This window comes from Ambystoma mexicanum, chromosome 5p (assembly GCF_040938575.1).
Source record: "Ambystoma mexicanum isolate Mex_15411 chromosome 5p, UKY_AmexF1_1, whole genome shotgun sequence".
NCBI lineage: Eukaryota > Metazoa > Chordata > Amphibia > Caudata > Ambystomatidae > Ambystoma > Ambystoma mexicanum.
Genome location: NC_090930.1, coordinates 534,132,943 through 534,149,850, shown reverse-complemented (window position 1 = coordinate 534,149,850; position 16,908 = coordinate 534,132,943). Strand labels below are relative to the sequence as shown.

Below are 16,908 nucleotides of genomic sequence, written 5' to 3'. Positions count from 1 at the left end.
GGCATGCAGGGAAAATGATGCCCCATATTCCTGATGAAGAATTCCGTGCCCAGGTGGTGTCAGCCATGTTGAGCGGCAGCCTCGATTGTTTTAATGTCACACTACTGGCACAGCCAGACTACATACTTAATCGGTTGCAGGTACTTCAAAATGCAAGGGTCCGGCTGGTCATGGGCATTTCTCATGGTAGGACCGTTTCTTCGGCCCGACGGCAACCGCATTGGTTGCCGGTCATGGCCCGTATACAATTCAAGTGCCTGGGTCTTATCCATCGGGCGTTGCAGGGTAGAGGCTGCAGGGCTCTGCAGGATGAACTACCAGCTGACTGCCCTGGCAGACCCCTGCGATCGGCTTCCCTGTCTCCTATGGTAGTTCCACGCTACCGACTAGAACGGTGTGGGGGGCGTGCCTTTTCTGTAGCTGGTCCTAAGCTAGGGAATTCTCTGCCGCTTTCTCTGGGTTAAATCCAGGATTTTGCTCAGTTTAAATCACATCTCAAGACCTATCAATTTGCTTAAATTCTCGTCAGCCCACCTGCGGTTCATCTTGGAACGCCTTGAGGCCTATGGTGAAGGTTTTTTGCGCTACACAAATATGCGATTCATTGATTGCTGGAACCCCAGCAAGTGCTTACTGCCCTCTGAAACGTTCTAATATGCTGTAAGAGTGGCTGCACGTTGCAGAAAACTGCATGTGTTAAGTTTAAGTTATGAAAAATGTCCTTCATTGTCGGTAGCTTGGGATGCATACTTCATCATGGTAACATGAAAGTAGTATTTCTGATTGGTATGTATGCAGTGAAACAGCACATGGCAAAGGACACTCTCTGTGCAGCGTGTGGTCATGCTTATTCATGCAGACTGTGTGGTCTAGTGCCCTTACAGATCTTACAAGAGTGCTGGGAAATAGAACAATAACAACATGTTCACGAAATTCAAATATATTACGTGGGTTTTTGTTAAATCTTTCATGGTATGTCAAAACAAATGTGTAGATCGCACACATGACTATCCTTGACCACCCTGCGAAACTGTGCTTTCTACTGCATTGCCAGTATTTGCACAGTTCCATGAATCAGGGTGTGTGTCGGCAGTGCAAATTCACTTTTCAGCAGTGCAAAGCCACTTTGAACCGTGCCAAAAACTCCATGAATCGGGCCCAGGGTAAAGAGGAAACAGAAAGAGGAATACCTTTACTTCTTTTAACAGTAGTTCTTGGATACACATAGACCATGCCACGAAATAGGTTACTGGAAAATACAGTATTATTATTACTCTTACAGAACGACGAATAATTAAACCTGTAGAGCCTAAGCACCGTGTTTCTTTTAATAGGGTTTCCCATTGAACACCGTCATTGAAAATTAGGCCCATAGAAGCCAAAAGTCAATCTTTCAACAAAGATAGCAATTAAATAGAAACAATACCATAGTTGCTTATATAGAATCAAGTTTTCACAGGGGAGGAAATATTGGCTATAAAATGTAATATCCATCACATGACTCCTCTACTTGGTGAGCATGCAAAGGACTGCTAAAAATACAAATGCACATTTAATTCACAATGGTCCATTCAATTTATCAAACTTGGCAGATCAAGGAGTTACTGTCCACGATATACATTTTATAACCCAGTCGATGCCGTTTAGTATAGAATAAATATTAGAAAGGTTACAAGGAGCAACATTCCAGTCCACCATCCCCTCATTCCATAGCCTTGTAATTGGGCCCGTAATACTCTAGCGCTCTAACGCATGCATATCATTGATTCCTGTTACTTCGTCTGCTTTCCGTACAACGATCCATTGCTTCACAGATAGATTTGCTCTCTATACATATAGACCCACATTTATTTTATTTGCATTTTTATCTTTGTATAACGTGCCAGAGCCCACAGGCATCAGTGTCTAAGAAGATTTCCTAAAAGCAGGATGAGGAAGGCAAAGATTATACATTTTATTTGAACACAATGGTTTTCAGGTGCTTCCTGAAGATATGCAGGTCAGGAGTCATTCTCAGCTCCTTGGGCAGCTTATTCCACATAACCGCTGCTTGCACTGGAAAGGAGCGACCCCCGCCCCCTTTTGGAACGGGGGCAATGAAGAAGCATGGTATCACTAGACCTAGCGGTCCTTGCAGATTTGTTGAGTTGAACGCTATCCCGAAGATATATCGAGGTTTAACCTTAACATTAAGGTTAAAGTTAAAGATACTGCTCCCCAATTTTGGAAGATATGTTTGTTTTTTCTTGCCTTGTTTCATTCTTGCTTTGTAGGTTTTGTAACTTCGAGAGCAAAATTATGCCCCATAAAGATTAGACAAGAAATGATCTGACCAGACGCTAACGAGTTCCTCTGGTCGGGCATCTTGGAAAGGGGAAATCCAATTGGCAAGAGGGGGAGGCAGCAGATGCGCTGACCCTGCTTCCAGATTATTAGAAGTAAAACAGCACGATTGTGTTTCTACCATATTGTGGTCTTGTTTTATAGATTTTGTAACTCTGAGGGCAAGAGCATGTTCTGTAAAGCCAGGATATTGGGGCCAGACTTAGATCAACCCAAGACATTCTCTCTCTAGACGCAGACTGTAAAACAATTCACTCTTCTGTTTACTGTTTTTATCAGGACGGCCATTTTGCATAGGAGGGCCAGCACTAGATATTTAAGAAAGGAGTGCAGTGGCCACACGGGCTGCATGCCGAAGACAAGTCCATCCGCACTAGGTTGTTTTCAGATATTCCACACATAGTAAAGTGATTGATAAATCCTATAATCAAATTAATCCACTGGGTGCAGATGGTCTATTTATAGTGGAGGTCAAGGATATTTGAAAATGTTCTAAATGAAATGATTGCTTTTGATTTTAAAAACTTAATACTAGGAAGTGGTGCATTGTTGGAAGATATGTCTACATGTCAAAACAAATTGATCTTTAGAGGCGCAATGGTGGCAAAAAATTAATACTTAGAGGTTGGAAGACGGCGGACCCAGTTACTATTGAGATGTGGATTGCTGAAATGCATTATTTGGCAGAGATGGAAAGGGTGATATTTCAGAAAGATAAAAAACTAGCTTTATTTGGAAAAATGTGGGGTACATTTCTCACACTGTACTGCTCAATGACCTATGATGTGAATCCTGGGGTGGGTGGAGGGGGGGACATTGTAAATAAGTATAGGAATGAATTTGTGAATTTATGTTTAACATATCACTGTATTTTTCATTGTTATGTTTCAATTGTGAATACTGTAAACTAAAATAACATTTTCAACAAAAAAAAGGATATTTGAAAACAGACGATGTATATCACCCATTACTACTCATAACAATAACCTGGCACTTGTCAAGGAATCCTTTGGCGAACACACTGAGCAGCCTCTATTTTAATGCTCAATCAGCAATGAAAAAAGTGGTCCCAATGAACACCATGATTATTCATCTGAATTTAGATATCTTTGAGGTCACTTAACTCGGATTCCCCAGACTCCATTCACTAAAATATAAAATCCTGCATCTTCCCATGCACACCAATAGGCGGGTGGGTGCATGCAGTCATTTTTAAAGAATATTTATTGATTATGCTAATTGACTGTCCAACTTGTGCATCAATTGTTCTACTCCCTGAATGATGTATATTCTCAAGTATGTTTGCTTATGGTGTATTGTATATGTCGGACCCTCTTGAATGACCAATTATTCACATATATAAATTACTGAAAATAACAGCCAGTTTTTCTTTAAAATGTGCCACTTACTGTAGCTCAGACACATGAACCTAAGGTTTGACTCCCCAGCTCACACTTCAGTAGAAAATGCAGCTTTACATGTCACTGAACTGGACTCCTCTCCCCATGTTAAATCCACAACCTATATGAGCTATACACTAGACCAAATATTGCATTCAATTTCGAAACAAACTACCTACGCTTTTGCAAATTTGTGAAGACACATCTTTACAACTAATTGCAACTGCATAAAAAACACCACTGATTCCCAAACTCTCCATATAGAGTCTGTCTCGTCACTCTTTGTTTGTCCCTTGTGTTCCAGTATTTGCACCCTAAGACTTGCAAGTTACCGGCGCAATAGAAATGAATAAATAAATAAAAAATAAACTACAGAAGTTGCCACTTCCTAACATTTGGCATGGTAGGCCAGTGTGCAATTGCTTTTAAATAAGGTATACTAGTGTTCCCTTCCTAAATAGAGGTAGCAAAAGGCTAGCCGATCTTGTAAAAAGAAATGTCACCCGAGGCATTGGGCAGTAATGAGGCCAATTTAACTCCATTGACTAAACACAGATCTTGAATAAGAATTAGAATATTTCTATACAAAATTGTATTTAATAACTGATATACTATTGCCTCTAAGACAAGATCATTTTAAAATGGGTCACAAAGCAAATGAGTAGGTAAATAAATCGGTTACCCTAAATCAGGGGTAATACTAATTGGTATAAAGGCCGGGCAAGTTAGTGATTGCTGGCAAATAGACTCACATTTTATTGACGGGGCGCAGACATTTAGGTATCTTGTATTACCATTCTTGAATGAGATGAGAGGGATAGCCCACGGAGAGGCTACAGTTAGTTGTACCCCTAAATGAATGTAATTGGAGCCAGGATTTTCTTTGGTGCTGAGATATGAACTTGGTGCATAGCTTGATGTGGCTGACCAGACTGTAGGGTTGTTGTGGTGTTGGGCATTCCGACCATTACAATGGAGTGCATTTGGCTAAAGCAGCTGCTCCCTTCTTTGAGTTGTCTAGCTCTTTTGGGAGACATTCAGCATTATAGCAGAATCTGGCTGCCGGACAGCTCTACTTTGCTCGGGACTCTGCACTAAGCTTTATTTCCTCCAAGTACATACCAATTGGTCTAGTGGCCATTTCTGTTGATACAGAATTGTTAAAACTGGAAATGAAGCATTATGAAAATTAACAGGTTTTTAAAGTGGATATAACAAACCTTCTCCTTGCGTAAAAGTGCACAATTACCCAACCAGTTTGTTATGGAAAAAGAGTTCAAAAACCCATTCTAAGGATGAAAGAATGGTGGCCTCATACCTGACTTAAGTATCATGTCATATAAAGCGGCTGCGTTAACCTCTTCGAGAAGAGCTATAACAGGGGCTTGGTCTGGCGTATCGCATGCTAAGTGTCTCTGCCGAGTCTGTCCACTATATGAGTCAATTGAATCTCTTTTCACCCACTCTTAGACACTGCCTATGCAAGAGCAATGTATAGGAGACATTGGGTCTCATTACGACGTTGTCAGTAGCCGTGCCGGTAATTACCAGCACAGCTCTAGCCGGAGTAGTTTTTTTACCGGCACCCGGCAATGGGGATGTACCGGGGCATTCCACCCCTGATGCACCTGGTACATCCCCATTGCCGGGTGCCGGTAATAATTATTTTTTTGTATTTTTTTTTATTTACTTGTTACAATTTACAAAAAATGTTTACATGAAAAAAAGAAAAGCAAGGAGGGGAAGAGAATACTGTTCTCAGCTCCCTCCCTGCAGGTTTTTCGACCAGCAATAGCGTCTGAGGTCCAAGGTGGCCCACCTACAAGTCTTACGATTGTTTCCAGTCTTACAGGCCCCAACCTGATTCCAAATTGTGGTCTTGAAGCTTCAAGGTCATGAAGAACTGCGAGACCGCTATCACATAACAGGTATTATCCCCCTCTATTAAGCGGTTCCACCAGTCCTCTTCGTTATATATTGTCGATTCCTTTAATAAGTGGTCCAGATGAACTGTTTTCAAACTTGACAAAGAAGGGCAAGTCAGTAATAAGTGTCGAAGTGACTCTATGAGGGTCTTATTTTTACAATAACGACAGCTGGTGTCCTGTGTTAATTTTCTTATAGTTCTGATCTCGTTCGTTGGCAAGAGGTTCATTCGCACTCGTAGGAAGGTATCTCGATGTGTTTTGCTTGGGAATATTTTTAGATAATTCGGTAAGTCATTTAAACCTCTTGCCGGTAATAATTACTCCCCATTCCCATTGAGCCCAATAGGGCTCAATGGGAATGGGGAGGTCGGATGCACCGGCACCATTCGTGAATGGTGCCGGTGCATCCGACATGCTCTGCTCGCGGGTGCAGGTACGCCCGTCAGGTCAGACCTGGCGGGCAAAGAGGCACCTGCGAACAGAACTCGTAGTTTGTCGGTCCGGTACTAACGGCGCCGTTACTACCGGACCAGCAAACTTGTAATGAGGCCCATTGTTGTGAATGAGCTAGCTGGCCGGTAAACATGCTTCATTGCAGTGTGACGTCTTTGGCAATTGATCAACAACCAATTAGTCACTGAACTTAAACGTCCAGCATCTCTATCACCAGCCTGTCCCTGTGAAAGAATACACCAAGTACCAAAGTATGACACACACATTGCCCTGACATTTCCCATCAGCAACTGCTCACATACAAGAAGCTCTGGCATTTGGCATCGGGGGAAAAAAAGCTCTACACAGAGTCAACGCTGATACCATACAGGCTACAGTTCATTTCACTTAGAATCATTTCCAAGAAGAGCAACTCTGTAGAGCTGTTTCAATGTATTTTAATGCGAAATCATTTACATCATTGGACATCAACTCTGAAATTCTGCAAACTCTCACTATGGCAAAAGCAGTAATTGGATGTTGCGCATGATACATCAGCCGTATGCCTGATTTACTGCTTTTTCAGGAACCGATAGCCGAACTGAAGCAGAGTTATTCAGCATGTTTGTACACGTGATCTTTTCCCACAATGCTCTCTGGTGGGACACTGCTGTGTCCCTTGATGAGAACCCTGCCTTGCATCTTGGCAGGGCTCGCATTAAATGGTTCTCCTGCATCTCTTCCACTGATTGTTCAGCTAATCTAATGTTCTTCGTTTGTTTTCCAGTCATTGTTGTGCATTCATTGTTGATTTCTTAAGTTCTTTTTCTATTTTTAGTTCACCCTGGTGTTTCCTCATCACCGGGTAGTTTATTGTCGAGCTCCGCTGGCAATGGTCACCTTTTAGCTTGGCCGAAGCAGTGATGATGAGCTCTCTGGTCATTTGCATGAGGACAAAATGTTTCTGCCTTGCCCTCATACAGTGGAAGTGAGGGATCAGCTCATATACACACAGCGCCCCTCTTTCACTCAGTGCGCCTTCCCTCTGCTTTATTAAGGTAACAGCCGAATCCCAGTGAAATCATTGGGCAACAGGGAATTATGAGATCCTCTGGGGGAACTTAGGCCAAACAAATAGTGTAATCACTAAAGACCAAGGGGCTTATTGCATCGAAGAAAGGGTGAGCGTGGCATCAAATGCCTCACGTGGCACAGTTTGTCACATTTGTGCATACACCATAAAACATTTGATGTTACGCGAGTTACACTGCATCCCTGCTATTGACAGTGGACACATACTCACAAGAAAGCCAGTGACCACACACATTGCATAATAAATACAACTGTACAGAGTATACACGACTGACGATATAGTAGTCGATGAATAATGGCGACCTATGCTTTACCCTTCACTCCACATGTATCTATGAGTCATGGCATGATATAAGCATCCTGCAAGTTAGCTCTGCATCCCGAGGAAAGTACATATATAGGTACTGTGTCACTGGGTAAAGTTAAGTACCGGGATATAAGTATGAATGTATTCATGCATGTATGTTTGGGATTTGGGGGTTTATAAAGCACACGTCTCGCTGGGAAGCAACAAAGACATAGGCAGAGAGTTACAGGTAGGGTGCTGGGGTAGCAGGGGAACTGGACTAGTTAGTGAATGAGGAGAGGTCAAAGTGATCAGTGATTGTTTAGATGTTCTTTGGTGAGTAGGGTCTTCATGTCCTTCCTGGAGGGTAGGATACGGGGTAGTCGTATCTGTCCTTGTAACGTGTCCCAGAGACAGGCTGTGAAGGAAGAAGTAGGTGTGTTTCCTAGTTTGTTTTCCTTTGTCAGTTCTTTGTTCCCAGTCTGGAGATGTTGTGGCCTCTGGTGTTGCGCTGACCTCTGCAGAGTGTCAGTTTCTCTTATTCTGGTTGTGCCCTCTTTGTAGGTGATTCAGGCTCTCTTGAACATTGTGCGTGCATCAAGGGGTAGCCAGTACATCTCCTGGAGGATGAGGGAGGATGTTGAGGAATGTTCTTGGTACTGTGATGAGGAGTGTTGCAGGATGATGGACAGCTTTCAAAGGGGAAATTTGGCATTAGGGACTCATGAGAGTAGGAGGTTGCACCGTCAAGGTTTGAAATGACCAAGGCTTGGACAACAGTCCCGAAACTCGGGGCAGGCTAAAAAGCCTAAACATGCCAAGGAGCACAAGATGATAAAATGCTGTTCGAAGCGATATGTATTTTGAATGGGAAATCACAAAGCGTTATGCACATTGCCCTATGCTGACTTGAACATGCTAGGCAAATGTTTGAACATACTCATTACAACAGATGGTTACACACCGGAACTATACCAATACTTTCAGGTTTACACTACAGGCGGCAGTAGATACCGTGATGATGGGTTGCCCCATCTTCAACACCCAAGACCAGAGAAAGTAAAACAGGACTGATTGTCAGGCATGATGTATTGACTAGAGGCAAAGCGGCGCTCACCGGCATGTGCCTGCACCATGCATCTGCAGGAGGCAGGCAACCTGCTGGAGCTATGCATCATGTGGAATGTTCCTAATGTCTATCTCAGTGTTCCTGGGTCTATGGCCCAGTGTTCATGTGAGTGTTCCCTTGTATAGTCCCAGTGTCACTGTTTCTGCTGTCCAGTGTCATTGTGTCAGTATCTTGGTAGGGTCCCGGGACCCATGCCAGCTTTCAAGTGGCTGTAACAGTGTCCAGGTGTCCAGGTCCTTACGTCTGTGTTCCATTGATCACATGCCCCGGTTAATATATGCAATGTATCATCCGTGTCCTAGTGTTCTCGTTCCCCAGAGTCTGCATTACAGTACTCTCATCAGTGTCTTGGGGCCAGTATCAGCACTCCAGTGTCAGTGTCTGGGCTCTCAATCTGTGACCGTTGGTTGTATTCCCAAATCATATTGTGCCCCGGTGCCCTCGGTGTCCTGGTATCCCTGTTTCCATGCCCCTATTTCTGTGCCCCAATGTTTGTGCCCCATAACCTTTTCCATGTCCCAATGGCTGTCTCCCAGTATCCAATAGCATGTATATGTTCATGTTTGTATCTGTATTTGTCTACCAACGTGTTTGCCCACCTGGCTGCGATGGTAGGTGCCAGTATAAGTTCCTTTGAAGGAGCAATGCGTTTGCCAGTGTGGATGACTATGCAGACAGCCGTGGTGGACGCCAGACTTTGTGGAGAAAAGCATGCAGCAGTTCAACAGTTCTGGTATCTGGCACAGCGGGTGTCTAAGTGTATCGCTGTCAGGCAGTGTGAATGTCTATCAGACCTGGGATTTCTGGAGATGACTTCAGCCTACTATGGGTCTACTAAATTAGCTAGATACTTTAAGGTATGAAGGATCCTGGGCCAGCAGCTCCAGAAGGAGAAGCACCTCAGCAAAGCGGTGTGGTATTGTGACACCTTTGGTCCGGGTTTATAAAAGGTGTGGAATGACAATGTAGCAATGTGTACACCCTTTGGAACTCTGAGTGGGGTTAACCAGGTGGGTGAGCATCATCTAACTGCAAGGAAAATTATTTAGGAACAGCCCTTTCTCCCACTGATGGAGCTAACACGCTCCATTGCTATAATATATTACATAATTTTGAGCAAAATACATAATATATTTTCAGCAAAATCTGCGTAACTGCTGGGGACTATGACAGAAGTATGCCAGCCTTAGCTCCTCAATTCGGAGCCTGCCTCCTGAATGACAGAGTGATCCATACAGCAAATGAGGGGGGATTCACAACCGGTGTCTGGAATCCTCCCATATGGAAGCCCACAGGACATCAAAGGCAAGACTACAGTCCGCATCCCTCAACACAGTAAGCCTGCCTGACCTTGAAATATTCTCCCTGCTGATGACACCAGCACAGAAGGCTCAAGAGTCAGCTGGTGGCCTACAATGATATCTTTAGTCAATCCTTTTAAAAAAGGTTGATACAAAACCAACAGTGATGCCACAATAACCCTGAATACCACCCAAGACATATTTCAGATTTCAGGGTACACAAGATAAAATCATTGTATTAAAGAGTAGAAATAAAATGGTTAATATACTCATACAAACAATAACATATCCTAGTGTTCCAGCAAACCCAGAACATAAACACATGTGTGGACAAGCAGGGAGGCTTACTTTCCTGAGGGACCAAGTGTGCATGAAGTGAAAACCATCCGTTTGTGGACCATGATACTATAGATCAGTTGCAAAGTCACTAGAGCAGATGGCTTTACCCATTGAAGGGGAAATGGACTGAATGGCTATACATTTCAAACTAATTCAAAGAATCTGATAATCTGCAGTTTATAAAGGCTGCCAGCTGGAAGTCTGGTGCCCCCCTTTGTAAAGCATGTTAGCCACTTGACACTGCCTTTCAACATTCAAACCATTAGTAATTTGCTGCTTCCACACGCTCTTAGAAGCTCATCTCCTTCTGCTGATGGTGCACCTTGGCTCCTAAAGGAGAGAGAGGGCATGAGGGCAACCATCGGAAAAACATTTCCCCTAAGCTGTTTTTACATTGGCATTTCCAGAAACGAATGAGAGTAAAGCAGCAGTAATTTGTGGAAAAAAGTGTGTTCTTTTCTTTTAGAAAAGAATTGAAGACCCACCTTTTATCTGGTGGTAAATTGAATTTTCAATCAGTTGGGGTTGGCTGTTTTAGTTCTCTGCTGCTACATTTTTAGTACATTGTGTGCTTTTATCCTGTTGATTTTAATCTTATGTTGTTACCTATGGTATAAGCGTGACATGAAGAAGGGACCACAATTTCTGTCTGCACACAATACAAAACAATATATATATATATATATTACACGGCCCATGGTAGTGGCCGTGTAGTTATGGTTAAGTTGCTAATCCCATAGGAAGAGCACTTTTTGGGCGACTTATAACTTCACTCCCCCTGGACGAATCCTCACCAATCATTGTAAAAAAAGTATATGGCCCACTCTGAATTTGTTTGCAAATGCAATGTTAGTGAGGTTTGGTCCAGGGGTGGCAAAGTTATAGGGGGGTCCCAAAATTGGGAAAATATTTTGCGCACGCCTGCAGCTCAAACCGCTGGACAGGTTTCCACCAAAATTGCGGGAGGAGCGGTGGCTTAGTCCCGAAAGCATGCTTTTGTTAATTTGGTGTAAATTTGTCCAGTAGTTTTTTTTAATAAACGGCCAAAATGTAAGGCAAAATAATTAGTGATATCTATGTCCCCTCCGTGGACACACTTCCCTATTCTCTCCGCGGACAAGATACTGATTGGCTAACTTTCTTGCATCATGTCTGCGAACAGGCAACATGTTCTCTGATTGGCTGGGGTGAGGCATGAGGTGCGTCACATTGTTTCGATGCGCCTGCCATTTTGGATCCGCCGACAGCGTGGCAGCGAACAGAGGCAAAATGCAATTTTGGGGAGTGTGTTGGTGTGCAGAAGTGCTTGGGGAGAGTTGGGGAGTAAGAGATGTGTGAAATACTGTATTTGTTCAGGTGGCAGGTGCCCCTGATGTGTTCACCATGTCCATAGTCAATATCCCCTATAAGAAGCCCACATACCAAAGTCAAAATGTTTGGTATTATAGGTGAGTTATGCTGCGGTGGTTGTGACCAGGGCGTAGAGTCTTGGGTGCATGGCCGAAGTTTGTGTACGGTTTCATTTGTAGAGTTTGTATGTGAAGTTTTGGGTAGGCTATGCAGTTAAGATTGTAGAGTTTGTAATAGGACTGCGTTATAAGATACATTTGGAAGTCAATATTTTGGATTGTGGTGTATGATTGTGTACATTTTCTTTGAGATCTAATCATAACCAAACTACTTTGCCACAAATGCCTTTCACTAATTTAGAGGTTGGTCATTTTGCTGTTTTTGTTGAATGTGTAGTGACAGCACAGCGGCGAACAGAGGCAAAATGCAATTTTGAGGAGTGAGTTGGGGTGCAGAAGTGCTTGGGGAGGGTTGGGGAGTAACAGATGGGTCAAATACTGTATTTGTTTAGGTGGCAGGTGCCCCTGATGTGTTCGCCATGTCCGCGGTCATAGTGTTTGTCCGTGGATATAATCAATGCAGTTCTGGCTATTTCACTTTAGTATGATGTTGGTTTTGAGTTGCTGTGTGAACAGGTGATGGGCTGAGCTGAAAGGTGGTGTGGTCTGACTGTGGGTTGCCGGCATTGGTGAATGGTAGCAAACAATTCATATATTTTTCAAAAATATTTGTAATGCCTCTTTTCTGTGAAGCGCTTTCTGCTCCCATTCTGAGTGAAGGTCAGCGCTGTTGAATTTTTGTTTCCTAGCTGAGCACAGCCCCGCATGGTACACAGTATAAGGTTCAATTGTTTTTTGACCTTGAAACAAAGGGAGGATTACGAACGGAATGCATGAAGGGAGGGATGTAAGACTTTCAAATATGATAATGTTCACCATTCAAAAATTGGACAAAGGAACATGTAATTTCATTTTATGAAAATTCGTTCAAGTGGACGTAGTGCTTGTTTTACGCTAATACAATGGAAATGCCGAATATTGTGTACATTTTACTTTGAAAGATTTTGTACACGAACTAGTCAAATTATAATTCGGTGACAATATTGGTGGGGTAAATTGTATTGTGCGTTGTGTGTGGTATATTGCAATGACACGCAATTAGAACTTGTGTGTGTAGTTTTTTTGTGGTGGGGATATGGGCAGTGCAGCATCGAGATGGGTGTAGTGCAGTCGTGGGTTACTGTAAACTGTAATAAGATTGGTTACTGAGACACATTTCTGTTATTTTTTTTAAAAAGCTACATCTTGACTTTCTGCAATTGTCATGGATTCCAGATACCAACTGGCGTTTATTTTAACCGTCAACTACAGATGTACGTCAGTGGTTGGATCCCAGTGACACTTTTTTGGGATGATCGACATGGGCCCATATGTACGTACGCCATACCAGTGATAAGGAGCAACTTCATATCTTTTGTGGTGGGCTAGCGGAAGTTCATACGAAAGTCTTCACAGGAATATCACGTGATTCACAATAAACATTTGTGGATCGAGAACGAAGAAAACAATTACCTATTTGCTTGCATATGTAAGTCTCTGGATGTTCTTGGAGCGTTTATTGTGAAATAAAAGTACTTTACAAATTGTACAATATGGTACTTCCTTTAAAGGTATGGTTTCATATTCAAAATTGGGATGCGCTTTGTTGTGAGATGATGGGTGTTGATATTCCGGGTTCTGCGTCAAGTAACATTATCACGTAGGTGATGATTAGGTACGTTTTACTACGCTGTATAGTAATGTTCTGGAGATAGGTGGAGCATATCATTAGGTTTGGTGATGTTAGACTCAGGCGCAGGGCATATGCATTGGTGTCGCCAGGGCAGTCCACGTTGGGCGATGCAGGAACGGATAAGATTATCACAAGATGGCCGTGCCCTGCTGCCTGATTTCGCATGTGTAAAAAAGAGTTAAAGTACGGTAAGGTGCATAGGAAAGGTTTGTACGATCAATCAATGTATGCTTAGAAGTGCATGCCCGAACACTTGGGAAAATAATATTTCTGAGTGCACTATTATTTTAATAGATCCATTTTTTGCTGCATTCACTGCAGATTATTTTTTAAGGTCTGTTTCTGTATTATTTTTAATGTCTGTATGGTGTGTTTAAAAACATTTTTTTGGGACAGTACACATAAAGTAATGTGTAATAATTTGTTTATATAGAGAAGTGTGTTATCTTCCATTAGGAGGGCCGGTCTTACAATGCGCAGGCATTTACAAAAGGAATGCCACTGTGTTGTCTGTTGAGGGGGTACACACTGTGAGCCTACTTAGCAGACTTCTGCTAAGAGGTTGTAAGCAACTGACTATGTAGACCTTTTCAAACACGACGAAGGAGGATTTCTGTGCTATAAAGGAAGTTGTTTTAATGCATAAATACACACATGCTTCCAATCACTGTATCAGTAACTAGTCTGCCAAACATTGGTTTCAGTTCTATATGCTTCACGCTACATTTAATGGTCGTCTTCCTATCCTGCTGTCCAGTCAGTGCATTTTTGAGCCTTGCTTGCATTTCCAAACTCCCTGCCACTACTTAATGTCCAAGCGCATAGCTGCCATGTGAGCCACTAAGAGCCATTGCTGGCTTTTCTCGTTGCATGATTGGATTTGTAGTTTCATGTTTCCCGTGCTAAGTATGGGCCTACAAATCCATGCATGTAAAGTCAAAAGCAAGAACAGGCTCATGTTATCGATAATATGAGAGCACTTGACAGCTATGCAAGTGTTCACAAAAACTCATGCTCCCGGCAGGATTTGCGACTACTCTTCACACTCTGCTATGCCCAGTAGTGTGTTTTTAAATGCTCCTGTAGCAGAGGTGTTACCACTTGTGGGTTTTTAGGTAAACTAAAGCATGTGTGTGCCCTATATATTTAAGAAGACTGTCCATTATTTCTGAGAACACCTCATGGTGGCCACAGTAGTGAGACGTTCAGTAAATGGTTATTTTCTCAAGTCCTATCAGTTTAAATTGAGGTTCTTAGGGTTTTCAATTTCGGTTATACATGCATGATAGTACATATTCTAGAAGGCAGAGAGATCTAAGTTAAGTGCTACAGGACGAGTGACTAGGCAGGTTCAACTTGACAGGGACCCAGTCCTGCTCCCCAGACACACGTGTGGTCTGATGCTACATCCCGAGTCTCCCCACAGCGTTTAACTCCTATGCCACAGGCGTCCCTGGGTGTTTGAAGGTTCAGCATAGGTGCCAAAGTGTTGAAGTGCGTCAAGCGCACATTTGTCTGAGAGTGTGTGTGTGTGTGTGTGTGTGTGTGTGTGTGTGTTTATTGTGTGTGTGTGTGTGTGTGTGTGTGTGTGTGTGGGTAATGCCAGTCTTTTCATCAGGCCATGTATTTTTGAAATGTCAAAATTAACTTGCAGGATTAAAAGCACTTCTTTTAATCCTGCGTGTTAATTTGGTTTCCCATTTGCACCTCGTTCACACTCCCATTCACACCTGCTGGTGGTAGCGCCCCCTGGAGTCTGGCACATCAGGCAGCCGCCTACATGGCCTGATGCAAAGTTAGTATCAATGTTTTCACTTATTTCATCACGAGGAACATTTTCTTCCAGGCATTCTAAAGTAGTAGATATTTCTGTATAAAAAGAAATATATGTATTATTTTTACTGTACCTAATAAAGAAAGTTTATAAATATATAAAATCAGTGAAAAAGACTTGGTAAAAGGGACGTTATGATTAAGTTGCGCTACTAAAAACCAATGAAAATCAGTAAAAAAAACCTTTGTTAAAGGGACGTTATGGTTCGAAGTAAAACCAAAAAACCACTGAAATTCGCTAGTTATGGTAAGCTAAGCAACCATAACTCACGCCACCACCGTGCACTGCTAAGACTAACGCCCAGTACATCAAAGATAACATCACACATGTCATTGAGGACATCACTGATGACATCACATGTGCATTTACTTTTCATGAAAAGTCTGTACAAGGGATTCTTATTATAATGTTGACAAAAAAGTGTCAAGATAATTGGAATAAATATCACGAGCTATGTAATGCATTAGGCAATGCATTGATATAAATAGCATTCTATTATGAAGTTCCTTCCAGTATACTAAGGTAGTCATGTAGAAACATAGGCATTGTGTGCAGCATACATGATGGAGGTGCAATATTCATAATCTTGCCATGTTGAATAGTGAAATGATAAATGCTTTCTTATAAGAGTTTTGTGTACTGTGAAACATGTAATAAGTAGCTGATAAACCCAATTACTACATAATTTCATTATTACAGACAAAACACAAAGACACAACAACACATACAAATATGAGCATATACAGGGAAAGTGAAGTAAGCAAAAAAGCAGCAGTAGTATCAGAAAGTCTTCATAACCTAACTCATTATCTTTATGCACAGAAATGATTGCTCTTTTCAAAGCTGCTACTTCCCCTATGTATATGTATCACATGATGTGACTGGACCCTAAGGAAAGTAGTGTGAGTACAATGTATACAAATATGACCATATACAGGTAAAGTACAGTAATAAAAAAACAACAGAACTATCAGAAAGTGCTGATAACTCTACTGATTATCTTCATGCACAGAAAGGATTGCTGTCTTTCAAGCCTGTGTCTTCCCCTATGTATATGTTTTATATGATGTGACAGGACCCTAAGAGAATTACTGTAAGAACATACTTGAGGGATAAGTCTACCAATATAGTACCTTTTCAATTTTTAGTTCCTGACAATTACTGAAGAAAACCATGTGGCCTAGATATGTCAATAAAGGAAAAAAGAGAGAGCCAGACATGTGATGTCATCAGTGATGTCATTAATGACATTTGTGATGTCATCTTTGGTGTCCTGGGTGTTAGTCGTAGCAGGGAAACAATCTGAGGATCCTAGACGCGTGAGGGATCTTGGGTACAGTGGACGTCACACTAGGGATAGTATTACTGGCACGCCCTGTGTCGACGCCCATTTTCGAGCTTCGAAAAACAAACTGTAATACTCCTCAGATTCCACTAGATGTCGGCCTATGCACAGCATGTGATCTAAGCAGATTCCACAAGCCTCAGAAATATAATTATGTGTTTCCGTGCAGGGTGGGATCTGTGCTAAGATTAGGCCAAATAACTTGATCTCTGCCCACCCTAACTTCCTCCACTCCAATGGTGTGATTGATGGTACAAGATTGTTGTGTGGCATTTGAACCAAATATTTGTTATTTGTCCAATTGCGTTCTGCACTGTGTCCGTTTGAATATCCCTCCC

The 16,908-nt window shown here is 42.2% G+C and overlaps 1 protein-coding gene across 15 annotated transcripts in view; it reads right to left on the bottom strand.

The window, feature by feature from the left end:
- The window catches only part of DACH2 (dachshund family transcription factor 2), a 1,006,899-nt gene that overhangs the window by 384,265 nt on the left and 605,726 nt on the right, over positions 1-16,908 (bottom strand). The window lies entirely within an intron of this gene.